This window comes from Microtus ochrogaster, chromosome 19 (genome assembly GCF_000317375.1).
Source record: "Microtus ochrogaster isolate Prairie Vole_2 chromosome 19, MicOch1.0, whole genome shotgun sequence".
Lineage (NCBI taxonomy): Eukaryota > Metazoa > Chordata > Mammalia > Rodentia > Cricetidae > Microtus > Microtus ochrogaster.
This window is the reverse complement of record NC_022021.1, coordinates 5,840,101-5,846,792: the sequence shown is the minus strand read 5'-3', so window position 1 is coordinate 5,846,792 and position 6,692 is coordinate 5,840,101. Positions and strand designations below refer to the sequence as shown.

Genomic DNA, 6,692 nt, shown 5'->3' with positions numbered 1-6,692 from the left:
CACACACTACACACCTCACACACACTACTCACCTCACACACTACACACCTCACACACTACACACCTCACACACTACACACCTCACACACTACACACCTCACACACACTACTCACCTCACACACACTACACACACCCCACACTACACACCTCACACACTACACACCCCGCACACACTACACACCACTCTCATGTCCACCCATAGTACACTCTTACAAAAATGTTCCCCTTCCTGTGTCTGTCTGGTGTATTTACTATCCCCACATGATGGGCTTCTACTATCACACACTTCTAATCTCACAACCCATTAGCCTTGATGGTGTGTTATCAAGGGAAGACGTGGGCAGAAACTGGTTAGTTTATGGGAGTGTTAGAGCACTGGAAGGCAGCGGGGGAGGGGGGTTTCAAAATAAAGAAACTTTAAAATTAGATCATACATAGCCCAAATCGTCCCTTAAAAACTAAAAGCTATTTTAAGCGTACACGCTGTAGTACATAGAGGCCTGTGTACTCACTGCTAGCTCATCCTGATGAAAACTTCAGAACAGATTCTGGGAGCTCACCTCTCAAATTGGGTCTCCCGTTGGTGGCAGTCGGGGGCTGATTTGTGGGTGTTTCACCCCTGCACAGTATTAAAGACACCACATTCTCGGTCACAGTGAAGTGTGGGTCTGAAATGTTAATTTTATTATTAAAAAGGCTCCCCTTGAAAAGGGCCCTTCATGCCCTTGATATTTCTGCTTTCTGGTGTGATCTTTGTGAACAGCATTTGAAGTGATCCATAAACGAAGCAATATTGATATGGAAACCATTTAGCACTGTGTGCACAGCCATTTCCACATAAGAAGAACACTTCAGAGTTTGGATTTTAGACATCTACCCCCTACTGGTGATATTTATCCTTATTTGGCTACAAAAAAAAATTAAATAAAATGTTGGGCTAACAGGGGAAGAAGGAGCCGAATGGAAGGGTTTGACTCTCAGTGATGTGACCGCTTCCGTGGTGAATTATTGAACTGCAGCCTTTGGAAGCCCTGACAGTAGGGAGATGGGGTAGCCTTGGAAAGTTCCCCTGCCTGCCTGAGTTGTGGAGGGTCAATTCTGTTTTCTACTCAGTGCCAGCATAAGCTGGTGTCTCCTTACGATGAGCTGTGATCCCCGAACCCCTTGCCCCAATCAGTGGAAGCTGGAGACTCTGAGGTTATCCTCATGGGCACCCAGTTTAGGATTGGTACACTCCAGAAGGGCCTGTTGTAGGTGGCTTTCGTAAAGCGACTGCCTGTGGTAACTGCTTAGACATCCATGCATCTCGGGAGCCTGCTGGGTGCCCTCATCTTCCCTAGGGCTGGGTCATTGCTCTTCCATGTGCTCCCACAGGGTTTGTTCTTCCGCAGCCTGCCTTATTGTGGCTTCCCCCTTGACCTTCCTCCTCACAAAGAGAGAGCTGGCTTTGCCTCCACCCACAGCCGCCATCACCACAGCACAGTCACCACCACCGGGATACCTCTGCCCTCCCTCCAGGGTAGCAGCCCGAAGCAGAGTATTCAGGGTTCCTAGGGTGATGGGTTGGGGATGGGCCTCTGAAGCTTCAGAACTGCAGGGGTTCTTTTTCTGCCCAGCGGTTGGTGCCCCAGGGTGCACAGCCTGCGTAGCCACACACAGCCACCAGACTTCTTTCCTGCAGGGCTGTGTGGGGTTGGGAAGAGAACACTCTGGGTCTGGGCCAGTGTCCACTGTGTGGGTCCCCTTTGCCACTGACAGCCTCTGCGTCTCCTCTCATGCTTACTCCCCACGGCCACCATTTCCAGTCTTCCCCACTGTGGGAAGCCAGAAGACACCTCTGGGAAGTCTGGGCCTTGGTGACTCAACAGCGGGCACAGGCTGTGCACAGCCCTCTTGGCAACCCCTCGTGGCACTGAAGCTGCCCATCATCCCTGCTGCTTCCCGTTTCCCAGCTCTGAACTGGGATTCAGGCTTTCAACACAGTTCAAGTCAAAGTTTCATTATTATCATTTTTTAAAAGTCAACTAAAACCCCCTTTGTGGTGGAGCTTGTGAAGGAAGGAAGAGCTAACAGGCTCCTTCCACCGTCTCTCAGGATGTCATAGCACCTGGCCGCCATTACTGGAAAATGGGAGCAGAATGAAAAGGAAGAGTCTAGAACCAGGTGTTGCTCCTCAGGAGCCTGGTTCTCATGCTTCTCCAGCAAAGGGAGATTTGCTGCCCATCTTCCTCCTCCAGGTTGTGGAGAAAGGCCAGGTTAATACACAGCAGCTGCCAAAGTCAAAGGAAAGCCTAGGGAACTTTGATGTGCTTGGAAGAGAGAGGAAAGGGAGACCCCTGGGAAAATTAGAGGCTCCTGACCCATCCTAGGCCTGTGAACCAAAAGGGGTCTGTGTGTTCCCTGCAAACAAGAGGCTGGGACTCGCTTCTTTAGAGATTTGGAGGGAGTGTATGTAATTGGCACGTGTCTCATCAGCTCCTACACAAGTGTAACAAGGCCCTGGAGAGCCCAGGCAGGGAGGGGCCCATGTGGCTGTGGCTCTGGTTGTAGCTGTGGCTGTGACTGTGTCTGTATCTGAGGAGGCTGTTGCTGTATCCAAGGCTGTGGCTGAGGTTGTGACTGAGGCTGAGGTTGTAGCTGTGGCTGTGGCTGTGGCTGTGGCTGTGGCTGTGGCATCTGAGGAGGCTGTTGCTGTATCCAAGGCTGTGGCTGAGGCTGTGGCTATGACCGAGGCTGTGGTTGCCCTCGTGGGGAATTCCTCCTCTTCTCTGCAGGTCTTTAGCGGTTCTCCCATCAATGACCCCCATTGTTACCACAACAATCAGGCCCTTTACAACTCTTGATGAAGGACTGCCTCCATAACCACAAAGGAGCCCACTCCTCTTCTGTGTTGTAGGAATAACAGCACTTCTCACAGCTGACCCGAGAAGCCGCAGGAGCCACAGATGCTGCATGAGTGGCTTCCAGGGTAGCGGAAGCCAAGCACAAAGTCTCTCTTTGTCTTTTGGGCCTGATGTCCTTGCAGGAGGAGTAGCAGTTGCTCCTCACTGGAAGACTTGCCCAGCCCGCAGCCCCTGGACACTGGTTTAAGCAGGGAGCACAGCCAACAGCCTTAAGGGGACAGAAAGGCTGCAAGTCAGGTGGGCAGGTCTCATGGATGGATAAGGGGTTTGTGGACCAGCACGAGGCTCATGTGACTGGGTTTTGGTCCTGATTCTGCTGCTTGAGGAACATCTTTGGGAAAATACCTGAACATGAGCTCCAGGTTATTAAGCTAGAATTTGAGGAGACAATGTCTAAGCTTGTCTTCCTACATAAGGTTGGAAAGCCAAGGCGATTATAGTGTCCACTACCTTCTGGTGCTTCTACAACCTCATGGCAAACCTTACCACAGGGGTAGTATCTTCTAACAGGATCCGTAATAATAGACCCCTCTAACAAGACTAATAGAACCAACAAAGTGTTCATGAATCTGAAATAATGTATTAAATTTCATATGGCCCTTTTAAAATTGAGAGGGGGGGGCTGAACAAAATGTACAGAGGCCATTATGAACTTAAGAACCTTGAGAAATGGCTCCATTAAGTTTAGTAAATATTGGCTGAAGCCCCATTCCATGCCAAGTACAGTGTCAGGCACAAAGGGCTCCAGGACAAAAACAGTGGTCCCTGCCTGTGGAGAAACCAGGGCAGATCATGGTCAGACCAATATGTCATTTCAAAGGCTGTGATAAGGGCAGTGGTAGAGATGTCCCTGGGATATCCTGGGGCCTCAGCTCGGAGGGGTTTCCAAAAGATTTTTCTAGGAAGTGCTGCCTAAACTAACTTGAAGTGTGGTACTTTGGGCCTTTCCCCTGAACCCGAAATTCTTCAAGATGTGCAATTCTCTCTGCAGAGACTCTTCGTTTAGAATTAGGTGTTGAGGGACCTTCACAATCTGAGTTTCACCTCCAGGAAAGACAATACCATTGGCCAACAATTCATGGAAACAATGGGAGTGGAGAAAGTGGCTCAGACACACCTGGCTATTTCCTTTCCAACTGCTCTGTGCATTGGTATGGGTTTGGGTTAGAATAGGATCTTTAGGATCAGATTTTAAATGTCCTGGAACTTATTCTCCTGTCGGGAAAGGTCATTGGGGTCATGGGCTAGGCTCACTTGGTTTTCAAGCGTTGCCGCCCAAGTATTTGGGAATCTTTGCCAAGTTCTGAATTATAACGGGCAGGGATGGGAAGATAAAGAGAATGTGTCACAGGGATCCTAGGTAGAGGCAGACGACCCTGAGGGTTTTGCTGAGCATAATCAATGTCTTCGGCCTGCCTTGAAAGACTCCTCATGAGGCAGCTTGGATATATAGAGTCTCAAGCTAAAATCGACTTTGTTTGTAGAAACAAAATTAAAACTCCATGTAGACTATACAGTTATATGTGCTCTGCCACAGATTCCAATATGCTCTGTGCTTTTGGAAATGAGAAATGTTTAAATATCTTTAGGGAAGTAAAAAGAAGGCTTTATCTGTTCAAAGAAGATTCTAGAATGGAGGTTAAAAGATGGACTGTGAGTTCCTGGAAGAGGAAGCTGGCTTCTAGGACAAGTCACCTATGCTCACACATGCAGACACAAAACATCAAAATAGGATGGCCCTGATAAATCTGAAACTAGGATGTTCCCATCTCTCACTGTATCCTAGAGCTGGCAAGAGGAGGAAGGAGGAGGGCACAAGGACAGGACCATTTGGTGGTGTTTTCACCAACTGAATGACTATCCTGAGGGGCTGATCTGGATGCTTGCCACCACGGGAAGCATCTGGTCACATCAGGGCCTAGAGAGAAGCCTTGCAACTTTTTGAAGCCAGCCAAGGAGGAAAACATGGGCGAGAAAGAGAAAGGAAATTAGTAGGGAGGGTTGGGAATGAAGACTCCGACCCTGACCAGAACCTGTTTAGCATTTATATAAATTTGAAAGGTGGTACAGAAGCCGTGGTCATCAGAACTGCAGAGAAGGCTAATCAGGAAGAGGGCTGGGGCGCAACAAGTCCTTGGCAAGGGTAAGATAATGAGTTAAACACAGCAAGATGAAATGTAACTGGAAGGAATTCAAGCTTCTGCCCAGGGGTCCAAAAAAATCAATTGCGCAAGTTCAGATGAGAGAAGCATGAATTAGCTGTAGCATTTACAAAACAGATAACAATCCCCAAAGACTCAGCATCTGAATTGACTATGAACTCAAAGGCAACGGGGCCAAATAATCTAATAGGATTCTAGGCTCCGACGAGGAAGCTGATGGTTCTCTTTCACTCTGAACTACTCAACCCACATCAAAAATGGCACCCTAGTCCAAGTTTCATGTTCAGAGAACTTGCATGGACCAGAGGATCTCCAGAGGACTGAGCAGGACAGACAGCAAAAGCCCAAGTGTTTGTCCATAAACACCAGGACAGGAAGGACATGCACTATGATTGCGCATGCTCAAACGGAATTGAGTGTGGGAAAGTCTGACGGAATTGAGTGTGGGAAAGTCTGATGTAAGGAAGAACTTTTTTTCTTTTTTGAAGGCTGTTCAACTTTATTTGAGATTCAGTAGGTTAGTTCTCATCCACATTGACTGTCTGTAGATTTTTGAATGTGGTAACAGGCACGTAAGTTACCAATGTGTAGAGTTTGTTTAGTGAGTCCTCATCCTCATTACGTTTTCTGGACAAACATACCCGGTTACGGTATGGAACATTCCTTGTTCCTTTGGCCCAGACGGCTTTATTGAGCCTGGTATCAATCCGCACATCTGGAGTCCCCATCTCCTTCATGGCAAATTTCCGGATTTCTTTGAGTGCCCTAGGAGCACGCTTCTTGAAGCCCACGCCATAGATGCGCTTGTGAATGTTGATGGTGTATTCTCGGGTCACCACCTCGTTGATGGCAGAACGGCCCTTCTTCTTCTCGCCACCCTTCTTTGCCGGAACCATTCTGCCTGGCCCAAGCTGGAAAGGACGGGCGCGAGGGATTGTGGGAAGGAAGCCGCGTCGCGAGTATCAAGGAAGAACTTTCTAAGGAAACTGGAAAATTGTGACAAGCCTTGGGAGTGAGTGATGTCCCTCCTCCAGAGCAGAGCTGCCAAGGTGAGGTAGGAGGGAGTCTCTCTAGCAGACTTTGTATTAGCTGCTTTTCTAGTCCATTTGACTACCTGACTGTTGTCGAATACTGTTTTAAGGTGTGTTACTTTTGTTTATGTTGCATTTGTTTAATTCTATGAAGCTGTGATTCTTTGCCTGTCTAAACCGCCTGAAGGTCTAATCAAGAGCTAAACGGCCAATAGTGAGGCGGGAGAGAACAGGTGGGGCTGGCAGGCAGAGAGGATAAATCTGAGGAAAAATCCGGGGAAAACGGATTTGGGGACCAGAGAGGAAGGAGGAGGGGTCAGCCACCCAGCCACCCAACTGTACACCTAGACACAGAGTAAGAAGGAAAGAAAAGGTATACAGGAAGAGAGAAAGATAAAAGCCAGGAGGCCAAAGATAGGTGAGATAATTTAAGTTAAGAAAAGCTGGCAAGAAACAAGCCAAATTAAGGCTGGGCACTCATAACTAAGAATAAGCCTTTGTGTGTGATCTACTTGGGAGCTGGGTGGTGGGCCCCCCATAAGAACCAAAGACTAAGAGCCAAAAAAAAAAAAAAAAAGCCAAAAGAGTAAAACAA

At 48.2% G+C, this 6,692-nt stretch overlaps 1 pseudogene; it reads right to left on the bottom strand.

Annotated features, from left to right (window-relative positions):
- Window positions 1-5,565: 5,565 nt before the first annotated feature.
- On the bottom strand, window positions 5,566-5,977 carry LOC102002378 (annotated as a pseudogene).
- Between the last annotated feature and the right edge of the window lie 715 nt (window positions 5,978-6,692).